The 16,288-nt window shown below is 48.9% G+C and overlaps 6 non-coding genes and 2 pseudogenes across 6 annotated transcripts; all 8 read left to right on the top strand.

Moving 5' to 3' along the window:
- Positions 1-342: 342 nt before the first annotated feature.
- LOC141072691 (U1 spliceosomal RNA) lies at positions 343-506 on the top strand. The gene has a single exon (XR_012226756.1). It is a non-coding gene; the product is annotated as a U1 spliceosomal RNA (small nuclear RNA).
- A 637-nt stretch (positions 507-1,143) lies between these two features.
- LOC141072750 (U1 spliceosomal RNA) lies at positions 1,144-1,307 on the top strand. Its single transcript, XR_012226813.1, has one exon. It is a non-coding gene; the product is annotated as a U1 spliceosomal RNA (small nuclear RNA).
- Positions 1,308-1,938: 631 nt separating this feature from the next.
- On the top strand, positions 1,939-2,102 carry LOC141072680 (U1 spliceosomal RNA). The gene has a single exon (XR_012226745.1). It is a non-coding gene; the product is annotated as a U1 spliceosomal RNA (small nuclear RNA).
- Positions 2,103-2,724: 622 nt separating this feature from the next.
- On the top strand, positions 2,725-2,888 carry LOC141072668 (U1 spliceosomal RNA). The gene has a single exon (XR_012226733.1). It is a non-coding gene; the product is annotated as a U1 spliceosomal RNA (small nuclear RNA).
- Positions 2,889-3,528: 640 nt separating this feature from the next.
- LOC141072806 (U1 spliceosomal RNA) lies at positions 3,529-3,692 on the top strand. The gene has a single exon (XR_012226857.1). It is a non-coding gene; the product is annotated as a U1 spliceosomal RNA (small nuclear RNA).
- Positions 3,693-9,463: 5,771 nt separating this feature from the next.
- LOC141072767 (U1 spliceosomal RNA) lies at positions 9,464-9,610 on the top strand (annotated as a pseudogene).
- A 625-nt stretch (positions 9,611-10,235) lies between these two features.
- Positions 10,236-10,399, top strand: LOC141072756 (U1 spliceosomal RNA). Its single transcript, XR_012226819.1, has one exon. It is a non-coding gene; the product is annotated as a U1 spliceosomal RNA (small nuclear RNA).
- Positions 10,400-16,141: 5,742 nt separating this feature from the next.
- LOC141072766 (U1 spliceosomal RNA) lies at positions 16,142-16,288 on the top strand (annotated as a pseudogene).

Below are 16,288 nucleotides of genomic sequence, written 5' to 3'. Positions count from 1 at the left end.
AGGAGGGGGGCGGCAGCAGCAGCAGCAGCAGCAGCTGGAGCTGGAGCTGTCTGCATGTTCCCCGGGTGGGAGCAGCGGCGTGAGCGAGGCTGGGGTGGAGCCAATGGCCCTACATGCAAATGACTCTGGCTGCTGCTGGGCATCTTGGACGGCTTGGGACTCAGTCGAGCTCGGCCTGCCCCGTGGGGGTTGGACCGGGCGCCAGCCAGCGCCTCCCACTCAACGAGCCTCCGGGCGGCCTGCGCCCTACGCCAAGACACCCCCTCCCCTTCGGGCACGAGACTCCGCGATGTTGGAGAGCTGCGTCGGAGGGCCGCTCGTCGGACCGGCGGGCCCCAACTCATACTTACCTGGCAGGGGAGATACCATGATCACTAAGGTGGTTCTCCCAGGGTGAGGCTCATCCATTGCACTCCGGGTGTGCTGACCCCTGCGATTTCCCCAAATGCGGGAAACTCGACTGCATAATTTGTGGTAGTGGGGGACTGCGTTCGCGCTTTCCCCTGATTTCCTCTGGTCAAAGACAGAAGCCGACCCACCGAAAGAAACGTGCTCTGGCAGAGCCGCACGTCACACCTGTTGCCAGAGCTAGAATACTTTGGAGCAGCTCAAAGCGGCGTCAGTTGTGGCCTTTGGCTCCCCCTTGTGGGGGAGGCCTGCCACAACTTCCGTGCATCGCTGTGTGTCTTTTTGCTTGGCTTGTCTGTTCCTTGCTGCCTTTGGCCCTTTTGGGGCTCCCTGGGCTGGTGGGGATTGATCAGCTCGCCTGCGTCTTATTCACTTGGCCACTGGGCCGGGAGGAGGAGGGGGGCAGCAGCAGCAGCAGCAGCAGCAGCTGGAGCTGGAGCTGTCTGCATGTTCCCCGGGTGGGAGCAGCGGCGTGAGCGAGGCTGGGGTGGAGCCAATGGCCCTACATGCAAATGACTCTGGCTGCTGCTGGGCATCTTGGACGGCTTGGGACTCAGTCGAGCTCGGCCTGCCCCGTGGGGGTTGGACCGGGCGCCAGCCAGCGCCTCCCACTCAACGAGCCTCCGGGCGGCCTGCGCCCTACGCCAAGACACCCCCTCCCCTTCGGGCACGAGACTCCGCGATGTTGGAGAGCTGCGTCGGAGGGCCGCTCGTCGGACCGGCGGGCCCCAACTCATACTTACCTGGCAGAGGAGATACCATGATCACTAAGGTGGTTCTCCCAGGGTGAGGCTCATCCATTGCACTCCGGGTGTGCTGACCCCTGCGATTTCCCCAAATGCGGGAAACTCGACTGCATAATTTATGGTAGTGGGGGACTGCGTTCGCGCTTTCCCCTGATTTCCTCTGGTCAAAGACAGAAGCCGACCCACCGAAAGAAACGTGCTCTGGCAGAGCCGCACGTCACACCTGTTGCCAGAGCTAGAATACTTTGGAGCAGCTCAAAGCGGCGTCAGTTGTGGCCTTTGGCTCCCCCTTGTGGGGGAGGCCTGCCACAACTTCCGTGCATCGCTGTGTGTCTTTTTGCTTGGCTTGTCTGTTCCTTGCTGCCTTTGGCCCTTTTGGGGCTCCCTGGGCTGGTGGGGATTGATCAGCTCGCCTGCGTCTTATTCACTTGGCCACTGGGCCGGGAGGAGGAGGGGGGCAGCAGCAGCAGCAGCAGCTGGAGCTGGAGCTGTCTGCATGTTCCCCGGGTGGGAGCAGCGGCGTGAGCGAGGCTGGGGTGGAGCCAATGGCCCTACATGCAAATGACTCTGGCTGCTGCTGGGCATCTTGGACGGCTTGGGACTCAGTCGAGCTCGGCCTGCCCCGTGGGGGTTGGACCGGGCGCCAGCCAGCGCCTCCCACTCAACGAGCCTCCGGGCGGCCTGCGCCCTACGCCAAGACACCCCCTCCCCTTCGGGCACGAGACTCCGCGATGTTGGAGAGCTGCGTCGGAGGGCCGCTCGTCGGACCGGCGGGCCCCAACTCATACTTACCTGGCAGGGGAGATACCATGATCACTAAGGTGGTTCTCCCAGGGTGAGGCTCATCCATTGCACTCCGGGTGTGCTGACCCCTGCGATTTCCCCAAATGCGGGAAACTCGACTGCATAATTTGTGGTAGTGGGGGACTGCGTTCGCGCTTTCCCCTGATTTCCTCTGGTCAAAGACAGAAGCCGACCCACCGAAAGAAACGTGCTCTGGCAGAGCCGCACGTCACACCTGTTGCCAGAGCTAGAATACTTTGGAGCAGCTCAAAGCGGCGTCAGTTGTGGCCTTTGGCTCCCCCTTGTGGGGGAGGCCTGCCACAACTTCCGTGCATCGCTGTGTGTCTTTTTGCTTGGCTTGTCTGTTCCTTGCTGCCTTTGGCCCTTTTGGGGCTCCCTGGGCTGGTGGGGATTGATCAGCTCGCCTGCGTCTTATTCACTTGGCCACTGGGCCGGGAGGAGGAGGGGGGCAGCAGCAGCAGCAGCTGGAGCTGTCTGCATGTTCCCCGGGTGGGAGCAGCGGCGTGAGCGAGGCTGGGGTGGAGCCAATGGCCCTACATGCAAATGACTCTGGCTGCTGCTGGGCATCTTGGACGGCTTGGGACTCAGTCGAGCTCGGCCTGCCCCGTGGGGGTTGGACCGGGCGCCAGCCAGCGCCTCCCACTCAACGAGCCTCCGGGCGGCCTGCGCCCTACGCCAAGACACCCCCTCCCCTTCGGGCACGAGACTCCGCGATGTTGGAGAGCTGCGTCGGAGGGCCGCTCGTCGGACCGGCGGGCCCCAACTCATACTTACCTGGCAGGGGAGATACCATGATCACTAAGGTGGTTCTCCCAGGGTGAGGCTCATCCATTGCACTCCGGGTGTGCTGACCCCTGCGATTTCCCCAAATGCGGGAAACTCGACTGCATAATTTGTGGTAGTGGGGGACTGCGTTCGCGCTTTCCCCTGATTTCCTCTGGTCAAAGACAGAAGCCGACCCACCGAAAGAAACGTGCTCTGGCAGAGCCGCACGTCACACCTGTTGCCAGAGCTAGAATACTTTGGAGCAGCTCAAAGCGGCGTCAGTTGTGGCCTTTGGCTCCCCCTTGTGGGGGAGGCCTGCCACAACTTCCGTGCATCGCTGTGTGTCTTTTTGCTTGGCTTGTCTGTTCCTTGCTGCCTTTGGCCCTTTTGGGGCTCCCTGGGCTGGTGGGGATTGATCAGCTCGCCTGCGTCTTATTCACTTGGCCACTGGGCCGGGAGGAGGAGGGGGGCAGCAGCAGCAGCAGCAGCAGCAGCAGCTGGAGCTGGAGCTGTCTGCATGTTCCCCGGGTGGGAGCAGCGGCGTGAGCGAGGCTGGGGTGGAGCCAATGGCCCTACATGCAAATGACTCTGGCTGCTGCTGGGCATCTTGGACGGCTTGGGACTCAGTCGAGCTCGGCCTGCCCCGTGGGGGTTGGACCGGGCGCCAGCCAGCGCCTCCCACTCAACGAGCCTCCGGGCGGCCTGCGCCCTACGCCAAGACACCCCCTCCCCTTCGGGCACGAGACTCCGCGATGTTGGAGAGCTGCGTCGGAGGGCCGCTCGTCGGACCGGCGGGCCCCAACTCATACTTACCTGGCAGGGGAGATACCATGATCACTAAGGTGGTTCTCCCAGGGTGAGGCTCATCCATTGCACTCCGGGTGTGCTGACCCCTGCGATTTCCCCAAATGCGGGAAACTCGACTGCATAATTTGTGGTAGTGGGGGACTGCGTTCGCGCTTTCCCCTGATTTCCTCTGGTCAAAGACAGAAGCCGACCCACCGAAAGAAACGTGCTCTGGCAGAGCCGCACGTCACACCTGTTGCCAGAGCTAGAATACTTTGGAGCAGCTCAAAGCGGCGTCAGTTGTGGCCTTTGGCTCCCCCTTGTGGGGGAGGCCTGCCACAACTTCCGTGCATCGCTGTGTGTCTTTTTGCTTGGCTTGTCTGTTCCTTGCTGCCTTTGGCCCTTTTGGGGCTCCCTGGGCTGGTGGGGATTGATCAGCTCGCCTGCGTCTTATTCACTTGGCCACTGGGCCGGGAGGAGGAGGGGGGCAGCAGCAGCAGCAGCAGCAGCTGGAGCTGGAGCTGTCTGCATGTTCCCCGGGTGGGAGCAGCGGCGTGAGCGAGGCTGGGGTGGAGCCAATGGCCCTACATGCAAATGACTCTGGCTGCTGCTGGGCATCTTGGACGGCTTGGGACTCAGTCGAGCTCGGCCTGCCCCGTGGGGGTTGGACCGGGCGCCAGCCAGCGCCTCCCACTCAACGAGCCTCCGGGCGGCCTGCGCCCTACGCCAAGACACCCCCTCCCCTTCGGGCACGAGACTCCGCGATGTTGGAGAGCTGCGTCGGAGGGCCGCTCGTCGGACCGGCGGGCCCCAACTCATACTTACCTGGCAGGGGAGATACCATTCTCTCCGGGTGAGTACCGCTTCTCAGCCTTCTGATGAGCAGCAGTGGTGGGAGACTACTTCTGTTTCTTGTTGGGTGGCGGTTGCGATCGGGGTTCCCCTTGTGGGCGGCTGTGTTTATCTGCTGCGAAAATGGTGGAGAAGACTCGTGGATTAGAGGACTCCGTCCGTCTGCAGGTTCTGTCTGGACATGAGGAAGAAATTGGCCTGGACCAAATTTGTATGAATGTTTTGAAGAACATAAGAAGCCTTAAGGTAACAGATGTATTGGCACTGCAGGATTTTCAAAAGCAGGGAATTATATCACTTTTGTTTCCTTGGGCATATGTCAGAAAGTTTACATGGAGCTTGTGCGGATGAAGGAGAAGAAGGAAGTGGAATGCTTGGAGTTTATTGCTGTGGAGCCCCTTTTTCAGCAGACTTACAAATATGTTGTGGTACATATGTATAATCCCAAGGTTCCAGATGATACTATAACCCATTTTTTGAGAAGATACTGTTATGAAGTCAAATTTCTGGGGAGGATGAAAAATAGGCATAACTATTACAATGGCAAAAGAAGATACTTGGTAAAACTAATTCCTGATGCAACAGCTATTGGGGGTGCTTTGAGCATTCCTGCACAATTTTCCATTGGGGGTGAGAGGGGTTTTTGTTTCTACACTGGACAAATTGAATACTGTAGAAAGTGTCATATGTATGGACATGTGCAGAAAGATTGCCCAGTGCAAGGGATTGTTTGTAAGAACTGTGGGAAGCCTGACCACATGGTGGATAGTTGCCCTGAGGCAAAGGTGTGTGACTTGTGTGGGTTGGAAGGGCATTTTGCCAGGAAATGTAGATTGTGGACTCAGATTCCCAAGTCCTATGCGGATGCAACTAGTGGTCATTGGGGAAATAAGAGTGATGGTAAGAGTGGTGATGCTTCTGAACACGGATGTACTAAGGATGAGAAAAGTGAGTTTGGTGGAAAAGGGAAACCTGAACATTGTGTTGGTGTGATAGTTTCAAATGCAGCTAAAGTGCAAAAGGGCCAGAAACAAAATGGTGGAAGGAAAGTGGGCCATGTTGGATCTAAGATGGAGGAAGGTGGGAGTGGTCAAAAAGGGGGAACAGATTTTCAGAGCTCTCCTATAATTGATCTGGGTAAGGCCAAGGATGCAATGGACACTGTGTCTGAAGGACAGGGCCTTGGTGGTGACTTGGGATATGCTAATGCAGCCATATGTGTAGACCATATAGTGGAGGAAGGAAATGGGGAAGGAATGGAGTTTCAGGATGAGGAGGAGGAGGATTCAGATAGGACGCTCACACCTGGGCAGAGGGATGAGGGGACTAGTAGTAGTGGTGAAAGTGATTTTGACGAAGATGATGGGGAGGATGAGGAGGAGGATGAGAAAATGGCTTCCTCGCTCAGTAAAAAGAGTAGAATGGAGGGGTGTTGGTTTGGTGGGCAGGGAGATCCTGTCTCTCCAATGCCTGGTGGCTCTAACAGGGGCTCAGATCCTGAGTCGCCTGATATATGTAGAAAAGTGGATGGTAGGAATACGCCTTTGTTTAAATCATGATGGAGAATGTATGGTGGAGAATAATTTTTTTCGCCACGATGAGTCTATGTGTTGCTTCCCTGAATGTGCGGGGGATTAGTTCCACCACTAGGAGAGCAGGTATATTAGATTATATGGAGGGGGTGGATGCGGACATTATATGTCTGCAGGAATGTGCAATTAAAGCTTCACCGCATGCAAGTGAATGGACAAGGGGTCAATCCTTTTGGTCTCCTTGTACAGACAACAAAAATGAAGGTGTAGGCATACTATTGAAAAATAATAATTTAAAAGTATTACAGTTCAAAATTATTATACCTGGAAGATGTTTGTTTTTGTTAGTGGATTTCTTAGGTCACCGGGTAAGGGTGTTTAATATTTACGCCCCTGCTGACAAGCAAGCACGTGTGTCCTTTTTGGAGTCGGTAAAGCTGTTTCTGCCAGGTAGAGATTTTTCTATAATAGCTGGTGATTTTAATTGTATTAGATCCGCAAATGATCGTAAGAGCTTTGCAGAATTCAGGACTGATGTGACTTCCAACCTGTTAAATCAATTGGTGCAGGATTTACGCTACACGGATGTGGGTTTGACAGTTCGGCCTACTGAAAACAAGTTTACATTCGAAGCAGACAGTGGGCGTTGTAGTTCCCGGATTGATTATGTGTTTGTGTCTGAAGGGATCAAAGTGGCCAAATGCAATCATGTGATGAACATTTTTTCTGACCACAAGATGGTAGTGGCAGATCTGTGTATTGCTGAGTCCCTGGCTTTTGGCAAGGGTCTCTGGAAGCTAAACGTAAGCTTGCTGCAAGAAGAGGATGTGAGAGGTGGTTTTAAAAACGTGTTTACATTCTGTGTGTCTGAACAGCACCGTTTCAAAAATCTGTTGGAATGGTGGGACTGGGCAAAGGAGAAATTTGCACATTATTTTAAAGGGGTGTGTTCTAAAAGGGCAAAAGCTAAAAGAGAGCAAGAGGCAGCAACAATTTCAAAGATGGAGGCGCTCTATAAGTTTAAAAGAGCGGGGATGGAGGTGGATCGTGAGATTGCTGATTTGAAAGAGGATTTTAAAAAAACATTAATTGAAAAAGGAAAGTCTATTGTTTTTAAAGCGAAAATACAGCACATGGAAGAAGATGAGCAATGTACGAGATATTTTTTTAAGAAATGTTTTAAGCCTAAAGGAGTTTTTAAGTCTGTTTTTACTCCTGCAGGTGAGAAGTGTGGTGAGGAAATGATCGATGGTATACATTCCTTTTATAAAATACTTTTTTCGAATGATAGCAGAGCCAGTGATGCAGAAATTAATGGTTATTGTAATATTTTGGCTGACAATATCCATGAAGAAAAGGTGTCTTCTCTAAGTGATGGGTTCAGAAAGGATGAAGTGAGGCGTGCTGTGGATGGGCTGGCAAAAGGGAAGACACCTGGTTGTGATGGCCTTCCAGTGGAATTTTATGTGGTATTTTGGGATATTTTAGATGTGGAATTTTATCAGGTGGTGGAATATGTTTTTACTCATGCGGTTTTGTCTGACTCTATGCGTAGAGGGATTGTCACTTTAATACATAAGAAGGGTGAAGTGAGAGAAATTAAAAACTGGAGGCCAATAACTTTGCTCAATTGTGATTACAAGATTATTTCCAAAATTGTAGCAAATAGAGTGAGTGATGTAATAATAGATATGGTGGGTGAATACCAAGCATGTGCGGTGCCAGGTAGGAGAATCTCGGATAACTTGGTGCTTTTAAGGGACTTAATTTATCACGCTAATTTTAATAAGAACCCCCTTCTCGTACAGTCAGTGGACCTGGAAAAAGCTTTTGATAAAGTTTCACATAGATTCTTGTTTGCTGCACTTAGACATCTTGGGATCCCCATTAAATTATTGAATATTATTAAGTCTTTTTATTGCGGAGTTAGTAGTCAGATTTTAATTAATGGTCATGTGAGTTCTAGTTTTAATATTCTATCGGGGGTTAGGCAAGGGTGCCCTTTATCACCAATCCTTTTTATTTGTGTGGTTGAAGCTCTTTTAAAAAGCGTGCAAGTCGATAAGTGTGTGGCTGGTGCTTTTATACCTGGAGGAATGGGGGGGCCCGTCAAGTCATTAAGTTACATGGATAACATTGTTTTTATTTGTGGTTCACAAGCTGAGCTTAATAGGATAAATCTTCACATAAGAATTTTTTGTGGTGTGGCTGGAATGGCTGTAAATTGGAATAAGTGTCAGTTTTGCAACTTTGGGAGGCAGGTGGATGTCAGTGTGGTGGGAGTAGAAAGAAAAAAAGAGATGGAAGTTCTTGGTGTAATTTTTGAAAAGGAACTTAAAGGGAAGAAGAGCCTGATGATCTTGGAAAACAAAATGGAGCAGAAACTGAATTATTGGAAATTAAGGAACCTGTCCCTGAGAGGTAAGGTACTTATTGTGAAGTCGGTGATCCTTCCTTTACTGCTATACACTGCTATGATATTTCTGCCTGCGAGTTTGTGGACTAAGAGAGTTACAAGGAAACTGTTTACCTTTTTTTGGGGGTCAAAGATGGAGAAATTAAGGAGAGAAAAGGTGATGCTTTCTGTGGAAATGGGCGGCTGTGATTTTCCCAATATCGAAAGATTTTTAAAGATGTATTATTTTTTAAATATTTATAGACTTTCCCAGGGGAAAAGTAAGGCTGCTGACATGTGCAGGTTTTTGGCAGGTTGGCTATTTCAGAAATGGAGCTGGTGTGAGAAGGATTTGAGGAAGCCAGTTGCGTTTGTTGTGCCGTCCTTTTACGTAGTACTTAAGTCCTTCTATGATCAAATTGGTTTAAGCTCCACAGATAGACCTGATAAAAGAAATCTTGCTAAGAGACTAAAGGAGGGTGAATCTTTATGTGATGTGCCATCCTGCAATATTGCGCAATCAAAGCAAGTCTGGAAGCTCTTTTTTATTATAGGGATCAGCAATCGGCAAAAGGACGTAACCTGGATGGCATTACAAGGATGTTTGCCAACACGAGCTTTTCTGAGCAGGAGAGGGATAAGGGTTCAAGAAGTTTGTCCAAGGGAGGGATGTAAGGATCCAGAGACAATACAGCACATTTTTTGGGACTGTTTTTATGCAAAAAAAGTTTTTACCCTTTTATCTCGGATTTTTATTGCTCTTGTTGGATTCCATTGCTTTAATTTTGGAAGGATTTTAACAGGTCAAGACTTTAACCACTTGGAACGGAGACGGATGAGTTGGATTATTTTTGTCATATATAAGGAAGTTTTGTGGGATGCACGGAATCTGGTCATTTTTAAAAAGGTGTGTCTCTCTCCAGTTGAATGTAAGAATATTTTTCTTGCCAGGTTGTTTTATGTTTATATATTAGATAAAAAGAGACTCGGTGAAAAAACAGCAGAGGCATTTTGGAAGTATTCGCAGTGGAAGGAGCTGTTACAGTAAGTAAGATTTGATCCTTTTGGTGATTGGGATTGCTTTTTTGTTTTCTGGTAGAAGGTTTTTTTTTTTTTTTCCATATGATGATCTGGAAACTTGTTACTTGAACAAGCAAATGATGCAAGAGTTAATGAGAGTTCCAATCTGAGGGAAAAGGTTCTCCCAGGGTGAGGCTCATCCATTGCACTCCGGGTGTGCTGACCCCTGCGATTTCCCCAAATGCGGGAAACTCGACTGCATAATTTGTGGTAGTGGGGGACTGCGTTCGCGCTTTCCCCTGATTTCCTCTGGTCAAAGACAGAAGCCGACCCACCGAAAGAAACGTGCTCTGGCAGAGCCGCACGTCACACCTGTTGCCAGAGCTAGAATACTTTGGAGTAGCTCAAAGCGGCGTCAGTTGTGGCCTTTGGCTCCCCCTTGTGGGGGAGGCCTGCCACAACTTCCGTGCATCGCTGTGTGTCTTTTTGCTTGGCTTGTCTGTTCCTTGCTGCCTTTGGCCCTTTTGGGGCTCCCTGGGCTGGTGGGGATTGATCAGCTCGCCTGCGTCTTATTCACTTGGCCACTGGGCCGGGAGGAGGGGGGCAGCAGCAGCAGCAGCTGGAGCTGGAGCTGTCTGCATGTTCCCCGGGTGGTAGCAGCGGCGTGAGCGAGGCTGGGGTGGAGCCAATGGCCCTACATGCAAATGACTCTGGCTGCTGCTGGGCATCTTGGACGGCTTGGGACTCAGTCGAGCTTGGCCTGCCCCGTGGGGGTTGGACCGGGCGCCAGCCAGCGCCTCCCACTCAACGAGCCTCCGGGCGGCCTGCGCCCTACGCCAAGACACCCCCTCTCCTTCGGGCACGAGACTCCGCGATGTTGGAGAGCTGCGTCGGAGGGCCGCTCGTCGGACCGGCAGGCCACAACTCATACTTACCTGGCAGGGGCGATACCATGATCACTAAGGTGGTTCTCCCAGGGTGAGGCTCATCCATTGCACTCCGGGTGTGCTGACCCCTGCGATTTCCCCAAATGCGGGAAACTCGACTGCATAATTTGTGGTAGTGGGGGACTGCGTTCGCGCTTTCCCCTGATTTCCTCTGGTCAAACACAGAAGCCGACCCACCGAAAGAAACGTGCTCTGGCAGAGCCGCACGTCACACCTGTTGCCAGAGCTAGAATACTTTGGAGTAGCTCAAAGCGGCGTCAGTTGTGGCCTTTGGCTCCCCCTTGTGGGGGAGGCCTGCCACAACTTCCGTGCATCGCTGTGTGTCTTTTTGCTTGGCTTGTCTGTTCCTTGCTGCCTTTGGCCCTTTTGGGGCTCCCTGGGCTGGTGGGGATTGATCAGCTCGCCTGCGTCTTATTCACTTGGCCACTGGGCCGGGAGGAGGGGGGCAGCAGCAGCAGCTGGAGCTGGAGCTGTCTGCATGTTCCCCGGGTGGGAGCAGCGGCCCTACATGCAAATGACTCTGGCTGCTGCTGGGCATCTTGGACGACTTGGGACTCAGTCGAGCTCGGCCTGCCCCGTGGGGGTTGGACCGGGCGCCAGCCAGCGCCTCCCACTCAACGAGCCTCCGGGCGGCCTGCGCCCTACGCCAAGACACCCCCTCCCCTTCGGGCACGAGACTCCGCGATGTTGGAGAGCTGCGTCGGAGGGCCCCAACTCATACTTACCTGGCAGGGGAGATACCATTCTCTCCGGGTGAGTACCGCTTCTCAGCCTTCTGATGAGCAGCAGTGGTGGGAGACTACTTCTGTTTCTTGTTGGGTGGCGGTTGCGATCGGGGTTCCCCTTGTGGGGCCCTGGTGTGCGATAGAGTGGCGGCTGTGTTTATCTGCTGCGAAAATGGTGGAGAAGACACGTGGATTAGAGGACTCCGTCCGTCTGCAGGTTCTGTCTGGACATGAGGAAGAAATTGGCCTGGACCAAATTTGTATGAATGTTTTGAAGAACATAAGAAGCCTTAAGGTAACAGATGTATTGGCACTGCAGGATTTTCAAAAGCAGGGAATTTATGATATCCATTTTGTTTCCTTGGGCATATGTCAGAAAGTTTACATGGAGCTTGTGCGGATGAAGGAGAAGAAGGAAGTGGAATGCTTGGAGTTTATTGCTGTGGAGCCCCTTTTTCAGCAGACTTACAAATATGTTGTGGTACATATGTATAATCCCAAGGTTCCAGATGATACTATAACCCATTTTTTGAGAAGATACTGTTATGAAGTCAAATTTCTGGGGAGGATGAAAAATAGGCATAACTATTACAATGGCAAAAGAAGATACTTGGTAAAACTAATTCCTGATGCAACAGCTATTGGGGGTGCTTTGAGCATTCCTGCACAATTTTCCATTGGGGGTGAGAGGGGTTTTTGTTTCTACACTGGACAAATTGAATACTGTAGAAAGTGTCATATGTATGGACATGTGCAGAAAGATTGCCCAGTGCAAGGGATTGTTTGTAAGAACTGTGGGAAGCCTGACCACATGGTGGATAGTTGCCCTGAGGCAAAGGTGTGTGACTTGTGTGGGTTGGAAGGGCATTTTGCCAGGAAGTGTGGGTTGGAAGGGCATTTTGCCAGGAAATGTAGATTGTGGACTCAGATTCCCAAGTCCTATGCGGATGCAACTAGTGGTCATTGGGGAAATAAGAGTGATGGTAAGAGTGGTGATGCTTCTGAACACGGATGTACTAAGGATGAGAAAAGTGAGTTTGGTGGAAAAGGGAAACCTGAACATTGTGTTGGTGTGATAGTTTCAAATGCAGCTAAAGTGCAAAAGGGCCAGAAACAAAATGGTGGAAGGAAAGTGGGCCATGTTGGATCTAAGATGGAGGAAGGTGGGAGTGGTCAAAAAGGGGGAACAGATTTTCAGAGCTCTCCTATAATTGATCTGGGTAAGGCCAAGGATGCAATGGACACTGTGTCTGAAGGACAGGGCCTTGGTGGTGACTTGGGATATGCTAATGCAGCCATATGTGTAGACCATGTAGTGGAGGAAGGAAATGGGGAAGGAATGGAGTTTCAGGATGAGGAGGAGGAGGATTCAGATAGGACGCTCACACCTGGGCAGAGGGATGAGGGGACTAGTAGTAGTGGTGAAAGTGATTTTGACGAAGATGATGGGGAGGATGAGGAGGAGGATGAGAAAATGGCTTCCTCGCTCAGTAAAAAGAGTAGAATGGAGGGGTGTTGGTTTGGTGGGCAGGGAGATCCTGTCTCTCCAATGCCTGGTGGCTCTAACAGGGGCTCAGATCCTGAGTCGCCTGATATATGTAGAAAAGTGGATGGTAGGAATACGCCTTTGTTTAAATCATGATGGAGAATGTATGGTGGAGAATCATTTTTTTCGCCACGATGAGTCTATGCGTTGCTTCCCTGAATGTGCGGGGGATTAGTTCCACCACTAGGAGAGCAGGTATATTAGATTATATGGAGGGGGTGGATGCAGACATTATATGTCTGCAGGAATGTGCAATTAAAGCTTCACCGCATGCAAGTGAATGGACAAGGGGTCAATCCTTTTGGTCTCCTTGTACAGACAACAAAAATGAAGGTGTAGGCATACTATTGAAAAATAATAATTTAAAAGTATTACAGTTCAAAATTATTATACCTGGAAGATGTTTGTTTTTGTTAGTGGATTTCTTAGGTCACCGGGTAAGGGTGTTTAATATTTACGCCCCTGCTGACAAGCAAGCACGTGTGTCCTTTTTGGAGTCGGTAAAGCTGTTTCTGCCAGGTAGAGATTTTTCTATAATAGCTGGTGATTTTAATTGTATTAGATCCGCAAATGATCGTAAGAGCTTTGCAGAATTCAGGACTGATGTGACTTCCAACCTGTTAAATCAATTGGTGCAGGATTTACGCTACACGGATGTGGGTTTGACAGTTCGGCCTACTGAAAACAAGTTTACATTCGAAGCAGACAGTGGGCGTTGTAGTTCCCGGATTGATTATGTGTTTGTGTCTGAAGGGATCAAAGTGGCCAAATGCAATCATGTGATGAACATTTTTTCTGACCACAAGATGGTAGTGGCAGATCTGTGTATTGCTGAGTCCCTGGCTTTTGGCAAGGGTCTCTGGAAGCTAAACGTAAGCTTGCTGCAAGAAGAGGATGTGAGAGGTGGTTTTAAAAACGTGTTTACATTCTGTGTGTCCGAACAGCACCGTTTCAAAAATCTGTTGGAATGGTGGGACTGGGCAAAGGAGAAATTTGCACATTATTTTAAAGGGGTGTGTTCTAAAAGGGCAAAAGCTAAAAAAGAGCAAGAGGCAGCAACATTTTCAAAGATGGAGGCGCTCTAGGTGGATCGTGAGATTGCTGATTTGAAAGAGGATTTTAAAAAAACATTAATTGAAAAAGGAAAGTCTATTGTTTTTAAAGCGAAAATACAGCACATGGAAGAAGATGAGCAATGTACGAGATATTTTTTTAAGAAATGTTTTAAGCCTAAAGGAGTTTTTAAGTCTGTTTTTACTCCTGCAGGTGAGAAGTGTGGTGAGGAAATGATCGATGGTATACATTCCTTTTATAAAATACTTTTTTCGAATGATAGCAGAGCCAGTGATGCAGAAATTAATGGTTATTGTAATATTTTGGCTGACAATATCCATTAAGAAAAGGTGTCTTCTCTAAGTGATGGGTTCAGAAAGGATGAAGTGAGGCGTGCTGTGGATGGGCTGGCAAAAGGGAAGACACCTGGTTGTGATGGCCTTCCAGTGGAATTTTATGTGGTATTTTGGGATATTTTAGATGTGGAATTTTATCGGGTGGTGGAATATGTTTTTACTCATGTGGTTTTGTCTGACTCTATGCGTAGAGGGATTGTCACTTTAATACATAAGAAGGGTGAAGTGAGAGAAATTAAAAACTGGAGGCCAATAACTTTGCTCAATTGTGATTACAAGATTATTTCCAAAATTGTAGCAAATAGAGTGAGTGATGTAATAATAGATATGGTGGGTGAATACCAAGCATGTGCGGTGCCAGGTAGGAGAATCTCGGATAACTTGGTGCTTTTAAGGGACTTAATTTATCACGCTAATTTTAATAAGAACCCCCTTCTCGTACAGTCAGTGGACCTGGAAAAAGCTTTTGATAAAGTTTCACATAGATTCTTGTTTGCTGCACTTAGACATCTTGGGATCCCCATTAAATTATTGAATATTATTAAGTCTTTTTATTGCGGAGTTAGTAGTCAGATTTTAATTAATGGTCATGTGAGTTCTAGTTTTAATATTCTATCGGGGGTTAGGCAAGGGTGCCCTTTATCACCAATCCTTTTTATTTGTGTGGTTGAAGCTCTTTTAAAAAGCGTGCAAGTCGATAAGTGTGTGGCTGGTGCTTTTATACCTGGAGGAATGGGGGGGCCCGTCAAGTCATTAAGTTACATGGATGACATTGTTTTTATTTGTGGTTCACAAGCTGAGCTTAATAGGATAAATCTTCACATAAGAATTTTTTGTGGTGTGGCTGGAATGGCTGTAAATTGGAATAAGTGTCAGTTTTGCAACTTTGGGAGGCAGGTGGATGTCAGTGTGGTGGGAGTAGAAAGAAAAAAAGAGATGGAAGTTCTTGGTGTAATTTTTGAAAAGGAACTTAAAGGGAAGAAGAGCCTGATGATCTTGGAAAACAAAATGGAGCAGAAACTGAATTATTGGAAATTAAGGAACCTGTCCCTGAGAGGTAAGGTACTTATTGTGAAGTCGGTGATCCTTCCTTTACTGCTATACACTGCTATGATATTTCTGCCTGCGAGTTTGTGGACTAAGAGAGTTACAAGGAAACTGTTTACCTTTTTTTGGGGGTCAAAGATGGAGAAATTAAGGAGAGAAAAGGTGATGCTTTCTGTGGAAATGGGCGGCTGTGATTTTCCCAATATCGAAAGATTTTTAAAGATGTATTATTTTTTAAATATTTATAGACTTTCCCAGGGGAAAAGTAAGGCTGCTGACATGTGCAGGTTTTTGGCAGGTTGGCTATTTCAGAAATGGAGCTGGTGTGAGAAGGATTTGAGGAAGCCAGTTGCGTTTGTTGTGCCGTCCTTTTACGTAGTACTTAAGTCCTTCTATGATCAAATTGGTTTAAGCTCCACAGATAGACCTGATAAAAGAAATCTTGCTAAGAGACTAAAGGAGGGTGAATCTTTATGTGATGTGCCATCCTGCAATATTGCGCAATCAAAGCAAGTCTGGAAGCTCTTTTTTATTATAGGGATCAGCAATCGGCAAAAGGACGTAACCTGGATGGCATTACAAGGATGTTTGCCAACACGAGCTTTTCTGAGCAGGAGAGGGATAAGGGTTCAAGAAGTTTGTCCAAGGGAGGGATGTAAGGATCCAGAGACAATACAGCACATTTTTTGGGACTGTTTTTATGCAAAAAAAGTTTTTACCCTTTTATCTCGGATTTTTATTGCTCTTGTTGGATTCCATTGCTTTAATTTTGGAAGGATTTTAACAGGTCAAGACTTTAACCACTTGGAACGGAGACGGATGAGTTGGATTATTTTTGTCATATATAAGGAAGTTTTGTGGGATGCACGGAATCTGGTCATTTTTAAAAAGGTGTGTCTCTCTCCAGTTGAATGTAAGAATATTTTTCTTGCCAGGTTGTTTTATGTTTATATATTAGATAAAAAGAGACTCGGTGAAAAAACAGCAGAGGCATTTTGGAAGTATTCGCAGTGGAAGGAGCTGTTACAGTAAGTAAGATTTGATCCTTTTGGTGATTGGGATTGCTTTTTTGTTTTCTGGTAGAAGGTTTTTTTTTTTTTTTCCATATGATGATCTGGAAACTTGTTACTTGAACAAGCAAATGATGCAAGAGTTAATGAGAGTTCCAATCTGAGGGAAAAGGTTCTCCCAGGGTGAGGCTCATCCATTGCACTCCGGGTGTGCTGACCCCTGCGATTTCCCCAAATGCGGGAAACTCGACTGCATAATTTGTGGTAGTGGGGGACTGCGTTCGCGCTTTCCCCTG

The sequence above is a fragment of the Dendrobates tinctorius genome, unplaced genomic scaffold, assembly GCF_039654945.1.
Source record: "Dendrobates tinctorius isolate UK_male_01 unplaced genomic scaffold, ASM3965494v1 ptg000285l, whole genome shotgun sequence".
NCBI classification, from domain to species: Eukaryota; Metazoa; Chordata; class Amphibia; order Anura; family Dendrobatidae; genus Dendrobates; species Dendrobates tinctorius.
Note: the sequence above shows the minus strand (reverse complement) of the source record. Positions and strands in the feature narration are given on the sequence as shown.